At 43.7% G+C, this 24,589-nt stretch overlaps 1 protein-coding gene across 3 annotated transcripts in view; it reads right to left on the bottom strand.

The window, feature by feature from the left end:
• The window catches only part of znf592 (zinc finger protein 592), a 127,173-nt gene that overhangs the window by 43,621 nt on the left and 58,963 nt on the right, over positions 1-24,589 (bottom strand). The gene's annotated exons all lie outside the window — the stretch shown is intronic.

Raw genomic sequence — 24,589 nt, 5'->3', positions numbered from 1 at the left:
ATATGATGTTAATCACATAGTTAGATCTGGTTCCATCTGCCCATTATCCCTCCTTTGTCTCGTTCCATCCATCACCTAACAGTCTTTGTCACCAAAGATGAACACAAAATGCTGGAGTAACTCAGTGGGACAGGCAGCATCTCTGGAGAGAAGGAAAGGGTGATGTTTTGGGTCGAGATCCTTCTTCAGTCTTGGTCATCACCCTTCTCCTCCAGTACCTGGCCATTCTTTTCTTATGTTTCCACCCTATAGCTCAACATTACCTCTGCTGCTAATCTCTATCTGTCTATCATTTCCTCCCCCTCAATCCACCCACACCCACCCCAAAATCTGTTTTCACCTATCGTTTACCAGCCTTTGTCTCATCCCTCCATCTCACTTCTATATATCGGCCATTTTCCCTCTCGTCTCTCAGTGCTGGTATAAGAACTCCATCTGAAACGTTAACCATTCCTTTCGTCTCCACAGATATTGCTTGAAACCTGCTGGGTTCTTCCAGCAGTTTTTTTTTCCCTCCAGATTCCTCTCATGTCTCTACAATTATTTGTGAAAAAATATTCTCAGATCTGAAGCCCAATACTCTTATTGATGTACATTTTTTTTAACTGAAGTACAGATTAAAGAAAAGAAACTCTCGTGCGATTAATGTACGAATTTAATAAGAAAACAAAACCAATTCGCTATGCATGCCAGAATCATCAATTTGATTTTGATCCTCAAATATTTTGTCCTTAGGAAAGAAAATACCAGTTAAATATGCAAAATTTCTACTGTCAAATTTTACCTTTCTGAAAATGCAGTAATCCTGCTTACAGCAAAGACTTCCTATATAAAACCCACATGCAGGAATGATGCCAGCATGACACGCATATACATGCATTTTTGTTGGTTTGATAATTATATCAAAATATTTTAAATTTACAGTAAATGCAGATTAGTTGTGTTAATGTGAGGTCCGGGAATATGTGCAGTCATTCCAATCTCTCAAATGACTCCAATATAAACAATTGGCAAAATGCCTAATTGCAACTCTGGCAATGTACAAATTATTTTTTGGAGGAAGAGAACAAAAAGCATTTTGGGCAAAGTTTAAGGTTCTGGTTCAGTTCTGGTTAAGAAGGGAGCAAAAGCGATATCCCTACTTTCAAAGACAATGACAATGCAATTTACTGAACACCATTATGAGTTTCCCCTTCCCCAAATTTTTTTACAGGTGATACTCATGTTATTGGGAGCGGGGAAGGGTCTGCGATCCGTACTGGATCTGCAATACCGTTCATGCAGCAAATTTCCCCAATATGAGTGAGTGTGTTATCTGTCCATGTGTTTAAGAAACACGAGTTGAAAAATCTGTCCATTTATCTTTTATCCCCAGATAAATTCCTAGGTCGCAAATTTGATTAATGTCTCATATTTTTGGCAAGTGATTTGTGAATCCTGTAATGGGGAATTTCCATTAGTCAAATGGTTGTAGCATTGGCTGGGTGCGTGGGGAGTTCCTTGTATATTAAACATGCATGAAGGAAGGCAGCAGCTTTGGAGAGACAGTCCTTTTGTGTCAACATACATGCGTTATTCATTTTACCCTGTATCTGTACACTGTGGACAGCTCGATTGTAATCATGTATAGTCTTTCTGCTGACTGGATATCATACAGCAAAAAGCTTTTCACTGTTTCTCGGTTCACACGACAATAAACTAAACTAAAACATCCCTCCAGTCTGATCTGACACATCCAAATATAATTTTCAGGAGAAATTACTTAAGTGGGCATCAACCTTTGAAAGATGGTCCAGCAGGGGGTTTGTAATATTTTTCAGGTGGGCCAGCACAAGTCTTTCACGAGTCTTCATGATTACAGAGGTCAGTGTGACAGGCCTGTAGTCATTAAGACCAGTAATCCTTGGCTTTTTGGGTACAGGAACAATAGTGGAGACTTTGAAGCAGGCAGGGACAGTGCAGGTTTGCAGGAAGTGTAGACTGGTGTCAGTTGTTCGACACAGCTTGAGGGTAGAGGGGGAAACATTGTCCGGACCTGGAGATTTCTGGCTTTTCTTTCTCCTGAATAGCTTTTCCACCTCTTCAATTGCTATTGTTAGTGATGGAGAAGTGGCCAGACTCATGTTGGGCAGCAGGAGGGGGTGGGTAGTGGACGAGGGCCCAGTCTTTGCAGACTGGAGTCAGGCTGTAAGTGGGTGTGAAGCGGTGATTGTGGAGGAGTGGGTGAGGGATTGAGGGAGGGGGCACCAGGGTTATGTTTCTGTTTATCGTGAACCTGCAGTAGAACTCGTTCAGATCGTTGGTCAGCTGACGATTGTCCAAGGAGCGGAAAGGGAGGGGGTTTCCTCTTGTAGCTGGTGATTTCTTGCAAGCTCTTCCACACGGAAGTAGAGTCATTAGCTGAGAACTTGCTCCTCAACTTCTCAGCAGAACCAACCAATCCCCATCTCCTGATACTCTCCTCCGCCTAGCGGAGCTGGTCCTTGCCCTTAACAACTTTGTTTAACTCGTCCCATTTCCTCCAAATCCAAGGCGTAGTTACGGGCACGCGCATGGGCCCAAGCTATGCCTGCCTCTTTGTAGGGTACGTTGAACAATCCTTGTTCGAGGCGTACCGTGGCTCTATCCCCGAACTCTACCTCCGCTACATCGATGACTGCATTGGTGCTACCTCCTGCACCCATACAGAACTCACTGACTTCATCCATTTCACCACTAACTTCCACCGGCACTCAAATACACCTGGACCATTTCCGACATCTCCCTACCGGCACTCAAATACACCTGGACCATTTCCGACATCTCCCTACCGTATCTAGAACTCACTATCTCCATCGCAGGTGACAGACTACTGACCAACATCCACTATAAACCCACCGACTCCCATGCCTATCTAGACTACACTTCTTCCCACCCAGTTTCCTGTAAGGACTCCACCTCCTACTCCCAATTCCTCTGTCTACGCCGCATCTGCATCCAGGATGAGGTGTTCACACCAGGGCACCGGAGATGTCCTCATTCTTTAGGAAACGGGGGTTCCCCTCTTCTACTATACATGAGGCTCTCACCAGGGTCTCTTCTGTACCCTGTAAGTCTGCTCTCACTCCTCCCCCCCCTCGTAACAAGGGCAGAGTCCCCCTTGTCCTCACCTTCCACCCTACCAGCTGTCACATACAATACAATACAATTTTATTTGTCATTTGAACCTCGTTGAGGTCCAAATGAAATGTTGTTTCTGCAGTCATACATACAAAAAGTAAAAGACCCAAGACACAACACAATTTACACAGACATCCATCCCAGCGCATCTCCTCCTCGCTGTGATGGAAGGCAAAAACGTATCTCTCCCCTGCACTCCCATCTCCCACCCCAATGTCACAGTCAAAGCCCCCGGCGGGCGATGGTAATTGTCCCGTGACCATTAAAGCCACGCCGGGTGATGCAAGGCCCTGCTCCGGGTCTTGTTGTTGGAGGCCCCGGCGGGCGCTAGCAAAGTCCCGCAGCCATTCCAAGCCGCGCGGGGCGGTGGTGTAAGACCCCGCTCCAGATAATCTTCAACCCCGCAACTCGGGCAGGTGAAGTCGCCGTTGCGGAAGCCCTGATAAGCGGTCTCCCAGCAAGGACCAGCGGGCTCCTGGTGTTCCTGTCTGCCAGACCTGCGGTTGGAGCCTTCGAATCTCCAAGGGGTCGGATCACAGCAGCGCGCCACCACCGCTCCACCCGCTCCGGACTCAGCCTGCTTCGTGATGGGACGTATGTCCGCAGCTCCGCGACTGGAGCCCTAGGGCATTCCTGCTGGAGGCCGTTCCACGTTGCAGCCCCAACGACAACGGAGACCTGAAAAAGAAAAGGTCGGGTCTCCCGTGCAGGGGAAAGATTTTAAAGTTTCCCCCCCACACACATACCCCGTCAAAACAAATAAAATAAAAACTACATTGAAACGAGACAGAAAATAATAAAAAGACAGACGGACTGCAGAGACCGCTGCGACGTGAGTCGCGCCGGAATACAACAAATAATCCTCCGACATTTTCCCCACCTCCAACGGGATCCCACCACGGGCCGCATCTTCCAATCTTCCTCCGTCTGCTTTCCGCAGAGACCACTCCCTCCGTAACTCTCTGGCCATTTCGTCCCTTCCCACCCATACCACCCCCTCCCCTGGTTCTTTCCCTTGCAACCGCAGGAAATGCTACACTTGTCGCTTTACCTCCCCCCTTGACTCCATCCAAGGACCCAAGCAGTCTTTCCAAATACAGCAGAGGCTCACCTGCACCTCCTCCAACCTCATCTATTGCATTCGCTGTTCTAGGTGTCAGCTGCTCTACATCGGTGAGACCAAGTGTAGGCTTGACGAATGCTTCGTCCAACACCTCCACTCGGTTCGCAATAACCAACCTGATCTCCCGGTGGCTCAGCACTTCAACTCCCCCTCCCATTCCCAATCCCAATCTGACTTTTCTGTCCTGGGCCTCCTCCATGGCCAGAGTGAGGCCCACCGTAAATTGGAGGACCAGGACCTCATATTTCGCTTGGGTAGTTTACATCCCAACGGTATGAACATTGACTCCTCCAATTTCAGGTAGTCCCTGCTTTCTCCTTCTTTCCCCTTCCCAGCTCTCCCACAGCCCACTGTCTCCGCCTCTTCCTTTCTTCTTCCCGCCCCCCCCCCACCCCCACATCAGTCTGAAGGAGGGTCTCGATCCGAAAAGTTGCCTATTTCCTTCGCTCTGTAGATGCTGCCTCACCCGCTGAGTTTCTCCAGCCTTTCTGTCTACTCTCAACTTCTCAGAGTACATTTCCTTGGCAGCTCTGATTCCTCTTCTCAGCTTATACTTGGCCTGCCTGTCGAGGTCTGTGACCTCGCACGTGTAGGCCTCATCTTTAGACTGGCGGAGCTGTCTGAGTTCTGCTGTAATCCAGGGCTTGTTGTTGAACCTGATCCGGGTCCTAGTGGGAATGCAACGGTCCTCACAAAAGCTGACATATGATGTCAGTGTCAGTATATTCATCAAGGCTTGTGGTTGCTTCCCTGAAGCATAAGGAATTTGTGGAATTCTCTGCCACAGAAGGCAGTAGAGGCCAATTCACTGGATGTTTTCAAAAGAGAGTTAGATAGAGCTCTAGAGGCTAGCGGAATCAAGGGATATGGGGAGAAGACAGGCACGGGTTACTGATTGTGGATGATCAGCCATGATCACAATGAATAGCGGTGCAGGCTCGAAGGGCCAAATGGCCTCCTCCTGCATCTATTTTCTATGTTTCTATGAACACATTCCAATCAGTGCAAAGCAGGACTTTAGGTTTTCAATGCCCTTGCTTGTCCACTTTTTTATTGTTCTGATCACAGGCTTAGCAGATTTTAGTTTTTGCCTGTAGGTCGGAATAAGACGAACTAAACAATGATCCAGAGTCCCAGAGCCGCACGGGGAACAGAGCGATATGCATTCCTGATTGTAGTATACCTATGATCGAGTGTTCTCTCCCCTCTGGTGGGGCAGGTAACATGATGTCTGTATTTTGGAAGCTCTCGGCTGAGGTTAGCCTTGTTAAAATCCCCCTTTATTAAGATTAAGGAGTAAACCATTTAGAACGGAGACGAGGAAACACTTTTTCTCACAGGGAGTGGTGAGTCTGTGGAATTCTCTGCAGACAGGCAGGTTCTCTGGATGCTTTCAAGAGAGAGCTAGATAGTGCTCTTAAAAATAGCGGAGTCAGGGGATATGGGGAGAAGGCAGGAACGGGGTACTGATTGGGGATGATCAGCCATGATCACATTGAATAGCGTTGCTGGCTCGAAGGGCCTACTCCTGCACCTATTGTCTATTGTCTAAAACAATGAGCATGGAGTCCAGGAAGTCACTCTCTACTCTCATTACCTGGTCAGTGACTTGTGTTTGTGCCTCACGTACGCAGGCTTGGGAGGGGATGTCAACTCCAGCGAGAATAAAAGAGGTAAATTCCCTCGGAGAATAAAAGGGTTTGCAATTTATAAAAAAAGATTCCAGATTAGGAGAACACAAGTTAGACAGTATGCTGATGTCGCTGCGCCAGCCCTGGTTAGTATAGAAGCATATTCCACCGACTCTTGATTTCCCCGCTTGGACTGGAAGCCAATGTAAACCCAGCTGGTTCTTTTCTTTCCATTCAAAAATTGTGGCCATGTAAGCACACCAACGCCTCGACGTTCAGCATATCCCCTACAACCCTCACCAACATCTACAGTTGTGCTGCAGAAAGCCTTTTATCAGGATGCATAGTTTGGGAACATCTCCATCCAAGACCACATTAAATTGCAGAGGGTTGGGGTCGTAGCCCAGACTATCACACAAGCCAACCAGCAATCTACACTTCACGTTGCCCAGGCAAGGCCACCAGATACAGGGATAGTTTCTTCCCAGATATTAACAGGCAACTGAATGGTCCTCTCATCAGCTAGAGTGCAGTTCTGACTTCCCATCTACTTCTTTGGAGACCTTTGAACTATCTCTATTGGACTTTATCTTGCACAGATGTTGCACCCTTTATCCTTGGGTGGCTTGATTGTATCCATGAATAGTCTTCTACTTGACTGGATAGCACGCAAACAAAAGCTTTTCACTGTACCTCAGTACACATAACAATAATAAACTAAACTAAACTGCACTCACCAAAGTGCCTCGTGACCCATAGGGGCTCCTAATTAAAATTCTCCTCAGAGTTTTCAAATCTCTCTGTGCCTCACCCATTGTTCTCTAATATCTTCCAGCGAAATGCATGCACTTCCCCGATTCTAACCTCAAGCATCCCAAATTTAAACTTTTTAACCACAGTTTCACTTTCAGCTTCATAACTCCAAGCACTAGTAGCACCTCCCTAAACCTTGTTCCTTCTTTAAGGCCTTCCTTTATCATCCGCCCTAATATCTCAGGTGGCTTGGTTCATATTATGTATAATAACGCTGCAGTGGATTTCCTCAGGTCACTAATTACCATGCTAGCATTGTATAAACAATTTCTAATCAGCTCTATATATTCAACTTTTACCTGGATGCATTGAAGAACAGTTCTTTGGAACATCTAACAGATTTCAGTGGTTTGAAAAATTGACAATAACTGATTTCCATTATCTAAAAGGATATTAGGCTACCTGACTTTGTGTTTCCCTCTGTTCAACCTTGTAGCCACAAACTGCAACAGAAAAACATTGCAGGCGACATAGTCATAGCCACATTGCTGTTGGCCACAAGACTAAGAATAACAACATGGGAGAAATGAGAATACAATCCACACAGAACAAAAGTAAAAATAAAAACTGAAATCCATGATTAATTAACCGCGCGGTTTAGTGTTTTTTAAATCTCAAATTAATATCGGACATCCATTTGTAGGATGCGCTGTTAAATTAATGTGCATTAAAATTACTCTAGCAGCATACTACCAACTAGTAGGTAATTGTAAGACTTACTAACTAGGAGGTGTGTGTGTGTGTATGTGTGTGTGTGTGTGTGTGTGTGTGTGTGTGTGTGTGTGTGTGTGTGTGTGTGTGTGTGTGTGTGTGTGTGTGTGTGTGTGTGTGTGTGTGTGTGTGTGTGTGTGTGTGTGTGTGTCTGTGTGTGTGTGTGTGTCTGTGTGTGTGTGTGTGTGTGTGTGTGTGTGTGCATGTGGGCGTGTGCATATGCATATGTCCACAGAAGAGGGAAGCTAATGAAATTAGAAATAAATCCAACTACAATTTTTTTTTAAATCCATCTGGAGGAGACCGAATAAAGTGATATATTGGTCATTTGCTGGCACAGTGTAAGGTGTGATGTGTGCTGTTAACAGGGCATTTATAACCCCTATTATCTTATACTGTGTTCATGTCGAGATTTGCTGTAAAATTAAGAATGAACAAAAGATTTTGCTCATAGCAGAAATCAAGTTACTGCCTGAAGTAGATTCACACCGTAAAATGAAAAGTTGAGAACAGATATCATGATCAAACTCCAACAATTTTGCCACCTCCAGCAAGATCATCCACATCTTCCACAACCACACTGGCCACATCTTCCCATCTCCTCCCTTTTCTGCTTTCCGTAGAGACCGTTCCCTCCGTAACTCCCTGGTCAATTCGCCCCTTCCCACCCAGACCTCCCCCTCCCCTGGTACTTTCCCTTGCAACCGTAGGAAATGCTACACTTGTTGCTTTACCTCCTCCCTCAACTCCATCCAAGGACCCAAACAGCCCTTCCAGGTGAGGCAGAAGTTCACCTGCACCTCCTCCTCATCTACTGCATCCGCTGCCGTAGGTGTCACCTTCTCAACATCGGCGAGACCAAGCGTAGACTCAGCGACTGCTTCGCCCAACACCTCCGCTCAACACCTGATCTCCCGTTGCCCAGCACTTCAACTCCCCTTCCCATTCTGAATCTGACATTTCTGTCCTGGCTCCTCCTCCATTGCCAGAGTGAGGCCCATCGTAAATTGGAGGAACAACACCTCATATTTCGCTTGGGTAGTTTACATCCTAGCGGTATGAACATTGACTTCTCTAATTTAAGGTAGTCCTTGCTTTCTCCCTCCTTCCCCTCCCCTTTCCCAGTTCTCCCACATATCCTACTGTCTCCACCTCTTCCTTTCTTTTTTACGCACCCCCCCCCCCCCCGACATCAGTCTGAAGAAGGGACCCGACCCGAAACGTCACCCAGTCCATTTCTCCACAGATGCTGCCTCACCCGCTGTGTTTCTCCAGCATTTTTTGTCTGCTTTCGATTTTTCCAGCATCTGCAGTTCCTTCTTAACCATGACCAAATATGAATCAGCTTAATATTAGAATCAGAGTGATACAAAATTGAAACATCCCCTGCGACCCAATGAGACTATGCCAATGAAACACCCCTTTTGCACTAAAATGACACTAGCCATATTTTATTCTTCCAATATTCCCATCAAACCCTATAGATTATGACATTTGTCTTCACACTCCGGTTTCCTCTCACGCACCAAAGACGTACAGGTTCGTAGGTTAATTGGCTTGGTATAAATGTAAATCATCTCTGATGTGTGTAGGATAGTGTTAATGTGCAGGGATCGTTGGTCGGCGCGGACTCGGTGGGCCGAAGGGCCTGTTTTCGCACTCACTGTATATCTGAACTAAACTAGAAATAAATCAAAATAGGCACACAAAAACATGCACCTTCAAAGTTAATGGTGGAGAAAATGTGCAATTTATCCCTTCAATAGAATCAGTCTTTATTCCCAAGTTCATTGTTGCTTTTGTTTATACTCATTAGATGCATCTAATTATGATTTATTATTTTAACACATTCTGATGGGTTTTGGCAATCGGAGTAGCTGCAAAATTAATTGGGAATGCAGAGTAAATGTCATGGTCAGGATGACCCCTTGGCATTACAACGAACCAGGAATGCAGGTTTAATACAATGCCTATTTATATTTTAACATTGGAAATGAAAATGGCATGGTAAATTAACAGCCGCACTGCTTTTTAATTGGAAAACAGGAAATTTAAAAAATCATTTTATGCATGAGATTTGAAATGCCAGATTCCCATGAAGCCTGAGATTATGGCTGGTGATACAGTGCAGTGAGGAAGTATCAAGAGATGGGCAACAGATGGGATGATAAAACAGTCAAATGAATCATTTTCAACCAGTTCTGTTACTTGTGGTGCCTAACTTGGTAACACATTTACTTAGTTGTCTGGCCATTCATTTAGCAGGACAGTGACACATTGCCAGGCAACCTTTGTAAATAGTTTTCATTTCAGGGCATGCAAGAACAATTGGAATTGTGTTGTAATAATCATTAACATGATGGCAACTACAAGTCGCTGTCATGGTGTTCATGGGTTCTAGGAGCAGAATGTAGGCCATTCGGCCCATCAAGTCTACTGCACCATTCAATCGTGGCTGATCTATCTTTCCCTCTCAACCCCATAACCCCTGGCACCCGTACCCGTACAGATTCAAGTATTCAGACCCTTTTCCATGACACTCAAAATTGAGCTTAGGTTCATCCTGTTTCCATTCATATACAGTTATACCAGTATAACTGTTATAATCATGGAACATGTTGCAACTGGGAACTATTGGGTTTAATATAAAATAGTTGCACAATTCATTAGATTGTGAAGTACATCAAGATAATCTTGAAGGAAATTGGGGTTGTGATTTGTTGCTATCAGTCAGAGTTATAGAGCATGGAAACAGGCCCTTCCGCCCATCTTGTCCATTCCGACCAAGATGGCTGCCTGAGCTAGTTCAATTAACCTGTGTCTCTCTCTAAATCTTTATTTTGCATCTGTCTAAATGTTTTTTAAATGCTGTATTGTATCTGCCTCTACAGTTTCCTCTATAGGTCGCCCCATTTGCCCATCACCCTCTGTGGGCCCTCAGCACCCTTTTAAATGCTTTCCCTCTCACACTAAATCTATACCCTTGCATTTCAGATCTTTACACTGGGAAAAAGACTGCGACCATTCATCTTTTTGTTTCTATGTCCCACATGAATTCATATATCACCCCTCAACCTCCTACAATCCAGGGAAAAAAAGTTCCAGGCTCTCATTACAACTCAGTCCTGGGCCCCCACCAATCTTTTCTGCACCATTATCAGCTTAATGACATCCATTAAGAGTGACCAGAACTGCACACAATATCCAAGTGCAGTCTCACCAACATTTTGTACGGTTGAAATAGAAATACTTTAACGTAATTCAACACTTGGGCAAACTTCACAGGTTGGAGGTACTGGGCCAGATTGTTTTGATTGATAATTAAATGGCTGGCTTTTATGTACAGAATCACCAGAGAACTCGTGTGTTCTGGAACACTCATTTTCGTGAGGACTAGAATATAAAAGCAGGGATATACATGTACAATGCATTCAGAAAGTATTCACCCTTTTTCCACATTTTGTTACGTTACATCCTTATTTTTAAATTATTTTTTTGTTATCATCAATCTACACACAATACCCCAGAATGAAGAAGCGAAAACAGGTGTTTAGAAATTTTTGCCAAGTAATTAAAAAGAAATAACTGAAATATCACATTTACATAAGTATTCAGACACTTTTCTATGACGCTCAAAATTGAGCTTAGGTTCATCCTGTTTCCATTGATTATCCTTGAGATGTTTCTACAACTTGATTGGAATCCACCAGTGGTAAATTAAATTGATTGGTCATGATTTGGAAAGGCACACACCTGTCTATATAAGCCCACACAGTTGACAGTGCGTGTCAGAGCAAAAACCAAGCCATGAAGACAAAGGAATTGTCCGTAGACCTCCGAGGGAGGATTGTGTCGAGACACGGATCTGGGGAAGGGTATAAAACATTTTTTGCAACATTGCTGGTCCCGAAGAGCACAATGACCTCCGTCATTCTTAAACGGAAGAACTCTGGAACCACCAGGACTCTTCATAGAGCTGCCCGCCAGGCCAAACTGAGCAATTGGAGAGGGCCTTTGTCAGGGAGGTGACCAAGAACCTGATGGTCACTCTGACAGAGCTCCAGAGTTCCTCTGTAGAGATGGGAGATCCTTCCAGAAGGACAACTATATCTGCAGCACTCCACCAATCAGGCCTTTATGGTAGAATGGCTGGACGGAAGCCACTCCTCAGTAAAATGAACATGACACCCCACTTGGAGTATGCCAAAAGGCACCTAAAGGACTCTCAGACCATGAGAAACAAGATTCTCTGGTCTGACGAAACCAAGACTGAACTCTTTGGCCTGAATGCTAAGCGTCACGTCTGGAGGAAACCAGGCACTGCTCATCAGCTGGCCTATACCATACCTACAGTGAAACATGGTGATGGCAGTATCATGGTGTGCAGATGTTTTTCTGCGGCAGGAACTGGGAGACTAGTCAGGATCGAGGCTTCCCATCCAACCTGACAGAGTTTGAGAGGATCTGCAGAGAAGGATAGGAGAAATTACCCAAATACAGGTGTGCCAAGCTTGTAGCGTCATACCCAAGAAGACTTGAGGCTGTAATCGCTGCCAAAGGTGCCTCAACATAGTATTGAGTAAAGGGTCTGAATACTTGTGTAATCCAATTACTTAGCAAAAATTTCTAAAACACCGGTTTTTGCTTTTTTATTATGGGATATTATGTGTAGATTGATGATGGAAAAAAAAAAATTAATCCATTTTAGAATAAGGCTGTAATGTAACAATGTGGAAATGTTGAAGGGGTCCGAATACTTTTTGAATGCACCGTATTGCTGAGGCATTAATAAGCCACTGATCAGACTGCCTTTGGAGTATTGCGAGCAGTTTTTTGCCCCACATATGAGGAGGGATGTGCTGGTGTTGGAGAGGATCCAGGTTTCCGAGAATGGTCCCGGAGATGACTGGTTTAACGAATGAGGAGTGTTTGATGGCACTGGATCCGCGCTTGTTGGAGTTTAGGATGAGGGGGGGAGGGGGTTATTGACTTTTAGAAATAGTGGAAAAGTCCTTTGACAGTACAACCACTCTGTGTGTGAGTGTGTGTGTGTGTTATGAGCAGGGTCTTGGTTCTGTCAACAGTGGCATAGTCCTTGCTTGCCAACTTGCTTTGTGGTGTTGGTATAGATTTATTACTGTTGCATGTACTGAACAACAGTAAAAACCTGTGAGCAACGCTCTCCAGTGAAGTATGATACTTGAGTACAATCAAGCTACAACTACAACAGGTTGTGCAAAGAGAAAAATACCAGAGTACAGAATATAGTGTTGCAGCATTATAATGTTATGGAGAAAGTACAGATAAAAATAGTGCAAGGGTCACAATCAGTAAGGTTGGGCAACAGGGTCTACATTGTTTGCTTCTGAGCTGAACATTCAGTAGTTTGTTTACAACAGGGAAGAAGCTGTTCCTGAATCTTGTGGTACGTGCTTCAAAGCTATTGTATCTGTGGCCTGATGGGAGAAGAGGGAATGATCATGATGTAAAACATCTTTGATTATGTTGGTTTCTTTGCCGAGGCAGCATGAAGTGTAGATCGAGGCTGTGTTGTGGGATGGACTAGGCTGCACCCACAACTGTGCAATTTCTAGCGCTTTTCAGCAAAGCTGTTGTCAAACCGAGCTAAGATGCATCTTGAACGAATGCATGTTGGTATGTAAAGTTATGAGAGGCATAGATAGAGTAGACAGTCAAAGCCTTTTTCCCCCCAAGATGGGAAAATCAAATATTAGAGGACATACAGTAGCTTTAAGGTGAGAGGAGCAAAGTTTAAAGGAGAGATGTTTAGTTAGTTTATTGTCACGTGTACAGAGATACAGTGAAAAGCTTTTGTTGCGTGCTAACCAGTCAGCGGAAAGACAATACACGATTACAGTCAAGCCATTTACAGTGTACCAATACATTATTGTACAGATACATGATCATGCAGTATGGTGTAACTTTTTAAAAATTATACAGGAGGTAATGAGTGCCTGGAATGTGCTGCCAGGGGTGGTGGATGACAGATACGATAGTGGCATTTAAGAGACATTTGGGTAGGTGTATGGATATGCAGGACATGAATTATGTGCAGGTCTTGGCAGCATGATCGGCACAGACAGTGTGGGTCGAAAGGCTTGTTCTTACACTGTACTTTTTTATATTCAATGATCCTTTCTACAGTACATCCGATCATCCAAAACATAACATTGGATATCTGCAGTTGGCCACTAGTTTAAGCAAGTGGCAGGAATATTAGTCTGGCAAATATACCACTTTGGATGTTAAATTTGAAACCTTTAATCAGTTAATTTTCCTGTAAATCAAATAATCTTTCCTTGACTCACTGGATGAAGTCAGTTCTTTCCTCACCATGAGTTTGTTTCAATTATCATCGTCATACTATGCCAAGATTTTGATAAACGTCATATTTCACATTAATAGGTTGCTGTCACATGAAAATCATCCTCTGACCGACCTCTGAGTTTCTGAAGCCGTTCGACAATCAATGAGACACATCGAGAGTGTGAGAAAATACTCTCCACTTGCATGGTTAACCCCAAGACCAGGAGCACTCGTGCAGCTTGTGAGTATCTGAGGCAAAACATTCTGTTTGATTAACACACCGTTCAGCATGTTGACCATTCATTTGTTACGTCATCACCATAATTCCAGGGGGTATCACCGACAAAACACACTGCAGCTATTCACCAAGGTTTCTTTAACAGTATCTTTGTGCTCCATGATCTCTGGCTACCAGAAGACAAAGGTAAAAGGTGGCCTGTAGAGCTAATAGGGCTTGATGTTTCAATCCCTGTAATAAGTTGGCCCTCTTGCTATTTGCAGTGGGATTGGAATGGTGAAAGGTAGGGTAGGTACGTCATCGGGGTCATCAGGTGGGCACCATCCTTCTTTGACGTTTCATTGATAAGCCCACAACATTTCCAGGGGGCTCAACGGTGATACCTGGCGTCCCAGTTACACCCCCTCAATTCCATACCCACCTGTCTTCATCTTGCATGTCTCTCCTTTTGATCCAAATCCAATTGCTGCTTTTTTCTGCAGAATTTGATAAACCAAGCACCACTCCAAATTGTACACCTTTCTAATTAAGAAATGTGAACATTGGAATCAGAAGCAGGAGTAAGCCATCAGACCCTGCAGCTTGCCCTGCCATTCAATAATATTGTCGAATTTGACTGTAATTTCTATTTTAACGAATATCATAGTCAATCTTACAGCGTAGAAACTACAAATACTCTTGATCCTCAAAAACATTATTTTACCTCATTTCTATCCTAATCAGGCAAATCCTAGTTTTCAAATAATAAATCCTAGTTCTAGATATTCCCTCAATCTTATCATCTTATCTACATTCACCCCATGAAGATCCCAGAGGATCTTATGATTCAATCAAGTCACCTAAAGCTTCTAAAATCCAGAGGATGATACAAGTCTAACCTGTACAACTGTTTCTCAGCCGGTCATTCATTTAGTAAATCTCCTCTGAACTGTTTCCAATGCATTAAATTATTCCGCAAATAAAAGGTCATTACAGTGCATAATACGCTATTGTGGTCACAACAATGCTCAATGTAACTGAAGCACAACCTCCCTACTTTACATTCACTTCTCCTCCCAATAACTAACAAAACGTCAGCTTTCCTAATTACTTCCTTTACTTGCATACTAGCCCTCTGCAATCATGCATAGGACACCCAGAACTCTGTATTAGAGCTCTGCAATTATCTGTACACTGTAGATTGCTCAATTGTAATCATGTATTGTCATTCCGCTGACTGGTTAGCATGCAACAAAAGCTCTTCACTATACCTCGGTACACGTGACAATAAACTAAATTAACTCATCATTTAATGCTTTCTTTTTATTTTTCTTGCCAAATGGACAATCCCTCCATTATATTCCAATTGCCCGATTCTTTACACTTAAAGCCCTGTCCCACTGAACGAGTTCATTCAACGAGTTTTCCCGAGTTTGCCCTGATTCGAACTCGGAGATTTACGGTAATGGCCGCTCGTCGGTACTCGGGGCTCTCGTGGACATTTTTCAACATGTTGAAAATTTTTCACGAGTCTTCCTGAGCTTACTGCCGTTAGCGAGTCTTCCCGAGTACCTGCCGTTAGCGTTACGAGCCCTTATGAGACGTCTCCGAGCTCCGACGTACCCGCTACGTTCATTTTCCGTGCATTCCACAAGTTTGATTATTTTTTAAACTCGGGAGAGCTCTTGGAATGAACTCGCATCGTGGGACAGGGCCATTAGACAATTTGTATCTCTTTGTTGCCTCCTTATTCAGAACTTAGTTTCCAACCTATCTTTGTGTCATCAACAAACTCGTTAATCATACCTTTGCTGCCTTTGTCCAATTCATCGGTATAAAGTGTAAAAAGTAATGAGTAAATAAAGGTTAAAAATATGTTGTTTTCAAAATCCCGGAATACAAACAGCAGAGAAAGCATCAGCGCACCTTCCAAAGAAACCATAGTAAGTCAAGAAGGCAGATCAAAACGGATTACTTATGATTTCTTATGGAATATTAATAAACACTGACCATACCAGTAATGTTCATGTCCCATGACAGAATTTAAAAGGCTATAGATTACCTACATTATTCCTAGAATTTCCCACCCTCTAATACAGTTATATCTCTGAGGGATGAACAAACTCATAATCCAAACACGACACAAAAAGCTGCAGTAACTCAGCGGGACAGATAGCATCTCTGGAGAGAAGGAATGGGTGACAGACTGCAGAACTAAGCAGTGTACCATTTCTACAAAATCTACTGAAGAATATATATGCTTTGTAACAGATAGTGAACATTATTTTGTAGACAAATTAACCTATTATATGAATGCCAATTATTAAAATAGGATTAGATTGTCTTTGCCCGTTTTGAACATAATGCCTGCTTAATTAAGATCCTGGAACTACTTCCTGCATTCAATTGCTTAGCTCACGCAAATAACAGGATCATAAGTTCATGACAACATCATCGACAATTCTTACCTGGAGTGAATGGGGTGGATGCAATTTGAATAAATGGGTACCATCAGAACCTGAATTCCAGAACCACGGGTTACAGTTTAAGCATAAAGGGATAGGCCAGTTAAGACTGAGATGAGGAAAAAACTTTTCACTCAGTTGTGAATTTGGAATTCTCTGCCACTGAAGGCAGTGGAGGCCAATTCACTGGATGTTTTCAAGAGTTAGATTTAGCTCTTAGGGCCAATTGAATCAAGGGATATGGGGGGCAAAAGCCAGAATGGGGTACTGATTTTAGATGATCAGCCTTGATCATATTGAATGGCGGTGCTGGCTCGAGGGGGGGGTGATGGCCTACACCTACATTTCTATGTTTCTAATCCAAAGTAAATGAACGACAATGTAAAAGTAGCTCAAAATAAAACTAACTAATCTAGATGCATTTCAGAAGAAAACCTAAATCACATTACTGAATAACTGTTAAAACACAAAGTACTTGCGATATAACACCAGGATAAGCACTCAACCAAGGGAACCAAGCCCAATGCCAAAGTTTCTAAACTACCTGTGCACACTAATGCTATAGGACAATAACTAACTTCATATTCAGGTATGACTTCATATAAGCTATCTACAGGTCAACAAATACACAAGCTAGATGTGTGACCAATAAACCTAATCCCAATGCCTTTACACAGTTAAAACATAACTTGGCTTGGGCGTCTGATTCCAGCTCCAAGGACAGATTCTTCCCATTGCAGTCTGACTCCTGAACCAAACACCTCTTTTACACCCCATTCCCAGAAGTGCTGCCATGTATTCTTAACTCTACCTCGTTCGGTTATTCTGATGTTTAGCACTTCGTTCTGTGCTGCAGCTGTGCTGCGCTGGGCTGGGTTGGGACTGCATTGTTAGTTGCACGTTGTGGTGTTCCTGACATTCCCTTCAACATTCCTCCTTGATCCTGGGTCAGCACCTCAGCTTCACGATACAATAAGGGAAACTACAGGTCATGAAGTTACAGATGACAGTGGAATATACTTTTAATTGAGATAGTACACAACACTACATCACTGCTCAGCTTTGAGATGCTATGGCAATCCACAACCTATCCCATTTGGCAAATCTCCTCTGAACTGTTTCCAATGCATTAAATTATTCCGCAAATAAAGAGGTCATTACAGTGCATAATACGCTATTGTGGTCACGCCAATGCTCAATATAACTGAAGTGTAGTAATGTTATAGAGTGCCTCTCATAAAGTCATAGTTATACAGGGTGGAAACAGGCTCTTCGGTCCAACTTGCCCACACTGACCAACATGTCACACCTGCCTGCTTTTGGCCCGTATCCCTCTAAACCTACCCTATCCATGTACCTGTCTAAATATTTCTTAAACGTAGCCATAGTACCTGCCTCAACTACCTCCTCTGGAAGCTCGTTCCATACACCCACCACCTTTTGTGTACAAAACGTTACCCCTCAGGTTCCCATTAAATCTTTCCCCCCCACACCTTAACCTCCGATTCTCGATTCTCTTATTCTAGGCAAAATACTGTGAGTTTACCCGATCTATTCCTCTGATAATTTTGTATATCTCTCACCTATTTATTATTGCAAATCATACTCCATGTAACATTTTTCAAACATTTCAAGTGTGCATATCTAACAACTACAACCACCATTGTTTACTAATCCAAATTCACACCCGTGGATCTTGGAGAATTGTCTCTGGCAATTCCTCACCTTCTTGACACTAAATCGTACACTGTTAAAGCTCAATTGTATTCGTATTGTATTATATTCAAATTTATTGTCATTGTCTCAATTTGAGACAACGAAATGAATTTCCCGTACAGGCAGTATCATATAAAAATCACAAAAAAATAATAAAAATAAATAATAAATAAATAATAAAACATATTAAAAATAAAATTGAAATTGAATTAAAAAATTTTTAAAAGCACAAACATAAAAAGTCCACAACACAACATAACATAAATGGCACCAAGGTGAGGAAGGCACCATAGTCCAGCCAGCCTCCCCTCCGTGTTCATCCGTGGTCGGGGCCTTCCGAGCACCCGCAGTCGCCGCCCCGGGTGGCCCGATGTTCAGGCCCTCACGCCGGGCTGGTGGAACGCTGACGCCGAACCCCGACGGTGAGCATCCTCCTCCTCAGCGGCCCGGACCTCCTGATCAGCCGCCTCCCGCTGCCAGAGTCTGCAGCTCCCGAGTCCACAGGTTGAGCCGGGCAGAGTCGCAGGACCCCGCGCTGTCCATCAGTGCCGCCCGCGTTGGGAGCTCCGCAAACCGCAGCTCCAGGATGTTGGTGCAGCAGGTCCAGCACTCCGGGCTCCAGACGGCGACCCCCGGTAAGGCATCGCCAGCCCCGCGATGTTCCAGCGCTGTCCTGCCGCTGCTGAAGCTCCGGTCGATCCCGGCAGGAAAGGCCGCGCCAATCCAGGTAGGTAGGCCGCTGTGGGGGGAGGGGGGGGGGGGGGGAGCGAGGACGCGACTCGAATAATAGTCGCGTCCTCACCAGGAAGCGGCTGAAGGACGGTATCCCCCGCACCGTGCCCTCTTCCCCCACATAAAAACACAAAAAACCCCACAAAAAAACACACTTTAACATAACTAAATAAACAAAAAAAACAAAAAGATACCGGGCTGTAGGTGGAGGCTGCTGGCACCAGCGCCACCGGAAGTACAATACCTGGATTCAAGGAGGAATTCTCACTGATATTTTTGAATTGAATAAAACAAGACAAAGATGACTGGACCTCCATGAATTTGCTACAGTATATACACTCAGATATTTACAGATACCCCTAACCATCATCCAAAGACAGAGAACTGCATTCCTGGATGCCTGTAATCCTTGAGAAAACACAGGTTTTTCGGTATCATCTCATTATTTCCCATTTCAATAACTCCCTTTCACTACACCCAAAGATATCGATTGTTGAACAGATTAAAAGGCCTGTCCCACTTTCACGACCTAATTCACAACCTTTTTTACTCGTGGCCATTTTTCATCAGGCTAGAAAAACGCCCCGACCTACTTGATGCCACGAGCACCTACGACTAGCATCACGACTTGCCTATGACCTCCTACAACCTCGTGATGCCCATGCTGCGAGTATGAGTCAAGGGCAAACTTGACGGAGGTGGTGAATTAGGACATGAAAGTGGGACAGGCCCTTAAAACAGACACAAATCAACAGACACAACATCAGGCACCAAAATGATTGCTACCTGCTCCGGCCCTGCACAAAATCAGCAATTACTTACACATATTTTACCCACAGTGTGGACAATTCAGCTGTGTGCTCATTTATGATTCCAGTCCTATAAAATTAATAAAACACATGATTTACTTTTACCAGAAATTCTTTACAGTTAAGGGCCTGTCCCACTTGGGCGACCTAATCCGTGAGTTCTGGCGAGTTTGCCCTCAACTCAGACTCGCAGCATGGTCGACATGAGGTCGTAGGAGGTCTTTCTAACTCTCCTTCATGCTCGAGAGTAGTCCCTGCGTACTCGAGGCCTCAGCTAGGTCTCAGCGTATTTTTCAACATGTTGAAAAATGCCCGTGAGTAAAAAAAGGTCGTCATGGAAAAAAATCGATACACCAGGTCCTTCCCCCCCTCTTTACTGCAGTTCCCCCATGCCGGTTCCTCCTTACTGAATTTATATTATTTTTTATCAGCATTTTCAAAAAACATTTTAACAAAAGATAACATTAATTTCTGTTTGTATTACCCGTACAAATTATTTTCTCCAAGAGAGTAGCTCCTGAGAGGTATAATGCAGACTGCAGTGTCATTCACTCAGATGATCTATTTTTAACCAAGCCAAGATAGTGAAGACCAGCAGGCTACTAATCAAAGCTAACGTCAATATTGACTTCAAGCCACGGGCAGTAATTAAAACCAGGTTTTAGCTTTCCACAATCAAGACCAATTGTAAAATGCAATTGTACCTGATCAGTTAATCTAGCAATTTTTGATTTTCTTTTTAAATAGAGGTTCCAGATACCAAAGTGATATCAAATCACTCAGGACTCCTAGTAAAAATATAAACACCTTCTAATATTTTACTGCTTAGCAGGACAGTGCTTTCTTTCCCCCCAAACTGTCCAAAGTCCAGTAAACAGTTTGGTTAGAGCTCAGTTCTTTTTTATTTAGATTGCAGTTACAGGTTTGTATAGAAAACTTGATTGAAGATTAAATTTCAGGTATACGTGACCTATTAGGCAGCCAAACTGAAATTTACAGGCATCACACAGTAAATAGTTGAATGGAAACAATGTTGAAAACAAAATTTCTCAGGAAGTGGGTGAGCATCCATTTTTAAGAAAACACCCACACAAAAAAAGCCACTTTTTCCATTAATTTAGCCTGCATTTTTGGAAGTATTTTAAGGGCTTTTCAGAAAGGCGTTTCTTCTGTGGATAGATACCGCCCAACCAGCGAGGACTTGATCTGCTTTGCACGGCGAGATTTGTTAACTTTTATTTACTATCATATTTCTTTAAAACAGAACTCCAAGTGCATAGTTAGATAGTTTTATCCTCAATCCATTACGGCAAAGACCTAAGATGCAACTGCAGTTGTTAAGTAAAATAAATGCCAAACACTACTTCTTCTGGAACTCATTTCCAGACTGTGGGATGCATATAAAACTAATCCAATGGCACAATCTGGTTTTCTGCTTCCAAATTTTGTAAGTTGACAATATAGTGTCTGAACTAGAACACTACACATATCAGCAGAATATACTTGCCCGAAGGTGGTTTAAGTTAGACATTTTCTTGGGATGAGTGAATTTTCCCTTGAGATTATGGCTTGTGCTTGCTGGAGTTTAGACGAATGAGAGTAAGCTCATCTCAGCAAGGAGTACATGGTTCTGAGAGGAATCTCTTGGATAATATTGAGGTGCTGTTTCCTTTCCCTGAAGAATTTGGAATGAAGAGGATCTAGATTCAGAAGATGGATGCCTTATCACATCCCCTTCTCTTTGTGCTTAATGGGTGATTGCCAACCATTTATATGTGAAAATAAAGAAGGGGATGGAGGGAGTAGGGGGAGGGGGGGGATCAAATCTCAGCTACCTCCAAAGGATAGGGGCAGGGGTAAGTAAGTTAATATGAGAATGTTATCAATTACAAGAATGTTTTGTTGGAGTGAATTCAAATTATTGCTTTTATCAAAAACAAATCATTTATTTGCAGATGCCAGCATCCTGCATGGAACACAATGTGCTGGAGCGGGCATCTGTGGAGGACATGGATAAGCAACACTTCACATTGGGATCCTGCTTCAGATTGATTGCAGAAGAGAGGAGAAAGTTGGAAAAAAGATGGGGGTGGGACGAAGCCCAAGTCCTTTTTTTTTAAATTGACTTAAGGGCCTGTCCCACGAGCATGCGACTCCATGCAGCAAGCGCGACCTAAAGGGCATGTCCCACGAGCATGCGACTCCATGCAGCAAGCGCGACCTAAAGGGCATGTCCCACGAGCATGCGACTCCATGCGGCAAGCGCGACCTAAAGGGCATGTCCCACGAGCATGCGACTCCATGCGGCAAGCGCGACCTAAAGGGCCTGTCCCACGAGCATGCGACTCCATGCGGCAAGCGCGACCTAAAGGGCATGTCCCACGAGCATGCGACTCCATGCGGCAAGCGCGACCTAAAGGGCCTGTCCCACGAGCATGCGACTCCATGCGGCAAGCGCGACCTAAAGGGCATGTCCCACGAGCATGCGACTGCATGTGGCAAGCGCGACCAAACCAGAAGCAGGGGCCGTGCGGAGGTCGAGTGAGTGACATGAAGTTCGAGCGAAGTCCGCGGGAAGTTCGCGCGTGACGTACGCCGTCGAGGCGGCTGCGGGCCGGCGGGTCGTTGCCGCGTGGAATTTTTGAACACGGTCAGTTTTTCGGAGCCCCACGCGATGTCGGGACCAACTCCGCGCAACTCCTTACGACTCCGGCGATCGAAGTGAGACCGGCCCCGAGAGGCCGTACGGCTCAAGCGACCACGTTAGGTCTCGCTTGCCGCATGGAGTCGCATGCTCGTGGGACAGGCCCTTTAGCATTTCTGCATCTATATCATTTGAGTTAGGGATTCAAATCGATTTCAAGGTGTACTCTTTTGACAACTGGACAGGATAGAATTTCCATCAAAAGACACAGGTCTAAACTATATATAGTATATACTATATAATATATAGTATATACTATATAATGGTATAAACTAGCACCTGCAATTCCTTGTTAGAATTTCCATGAAATCATTTAGTAATAAGTTTATTTCCCCCCATGTGAATGATCATTTTGACCATGCAAACATCTGGTACAACGTTAAACAGCTTCATATTTCAAGCAGGAAAGGGTACAGAGATTTACGAGGATGTTGTCAGGACTCAAGGGCCTAAGCTTTAGGGAGAGATTGAGCAGGGGAATTCGGAACCAGAGGCCATGGATTTATTAGGAACCTGAGGGGTAACTTTCTTTTTACACAAAGGGTGGTGGGTGTTAGGAACGAGCTGCCGGAATAGGTAGTTGAGGCAGGTACTATTGCAACGTTTAAGTAAAAGTTGGACATGTACATGGTTAGGACAGGTTTAAAGGAATATGGGTCAAAAGCAAGCAGGTGAGACGAGTGTAGATGGGGCATGTTGGGCGGAGTGGGAAAGTTGGGCCGATGGGCCCTTTTGCACACTGTATGACTCTATTAAGTAACCCTGCCATTTCCCACAACAACTTTCCACACAGCTCCCAACTGCTCCAGCAGCTCTCGATGCTCAAGTGGGTGGTTGAAGAAATTAAAATCACAAAGAGTCAGGCTCAGCCTTCACCTAACACCCAGACACTCGTGCTGCATGATGTGTTAGCCAACATCAATGCATGCTGCATGTTGAGTCATTCTTCCACACGTAATTTGGAGGAGAAAGGTCAAGTGAAATGCTCCGTTTAAAAAAGAACTGCAGATGCTGGTTAAATCGAAGGTTAAATCAGACTGAAGAAGGGTCTCGACCCGAAACGTCACCTATTCCTTCTCTCCATAGATGCTGCCTCACCCGCTGAGTTACTCCAGCATTTTGTGTCTACCCAAGTGAAATGCTCTGTTGGAGTCAGGAATTTGATTAATTTACTAAGCAAATGCTGTGTGTCCGAATGTTTTTATTTGATGTTATATACAAACAGAATGATAAATGAATGAGGTGAGGCATGGTATGAATGGGAACACAATGTAAACATATCAATGTTTACACTTGGGAGATATGGAGACATGAAAGGCAAAAAAAATGAACGGTTAATAGATTCTTACTCTCTCCATCATTTTTTGTAGTTGATTGGCTAGTGCAAGTGAAACCAGCCAAGATTATATTGGTGTTGAATATAACTGTACAAACTGCTGACGAGTTATGTGCTGACAGACAATGGTGTGCTAACGATTGGTTTGTCAATAACTTCACAAAGAGAGAATGAGGATTTTAAACTTATGATTTGCGGATTCAATTGCTTTCATTTTTTTTAATTTAATTTTTTTTAAATTTTCATAATACATTTTATGTACAACTTTTTTTTTTGTTACATTGAAAAAAGAATAGAATAAGAAAAAGAAGTTAGATAGTAAAGGATAGAAAGATGTGAAATATATAGTGTGTGAAGAAAGAAAACGAGTAAATGAAGAAAGTTGAGAGAGAAAATAGAGAAAAGAAAATAAAATAAAAAAGAAATGGAGATCATTATTTATAATCTTGACCAACCCTCGTCCAGTCCTGAAACAGTTATTTTTTACAATTGTGTTGCACCATATGATTCCAAAAAAACGACGAATGGAGACTAACTCGTTATGAATTGGTCTGATTTATCCATTAGGAGGAGTCGCATTTCCTCAATTGCTTTCTATCATTCTTGATTAATAAAGGTCGTTATTCCTTGGAGCGCAGGCCGATTCAGGAACTCCAAGCTGCAGAGGGTGTTCCGATCATCCCGGCGAGAGGGTCTGTACATCGGGCCACCCGTAGCGCTGACTGCGGAGGGTTCTCGGCCCCGACCATCACGGGTGAGCAAAAGGAGGAGGAGTGACTGAACTTTATTCCCTTCCATCACAATGAGAAATGTTGATTCCACTGTGGTGGATGTTTATGTTAAATT

Source organism: Leucoraja erinacea, chromosome 36 (assembly GCF_028641065.1).
Source record: "Leucoraja erinacea ecotype New England chromosome 36, Leri_hhj_1, whole genome shotgun sequence".
In the NCBI taxonomy this organism is placed as follows: Eukaryota; Metazoa; Chordata; class Chondrichthyes; order Rajiformes; family Rajidae; genus Leucoraja; species Leucoraja erinaceus.
Note: the sequence above shows the minus strand (reverse complement) of the source record. Positions and strands in the feature narration are given on the sequence as shown.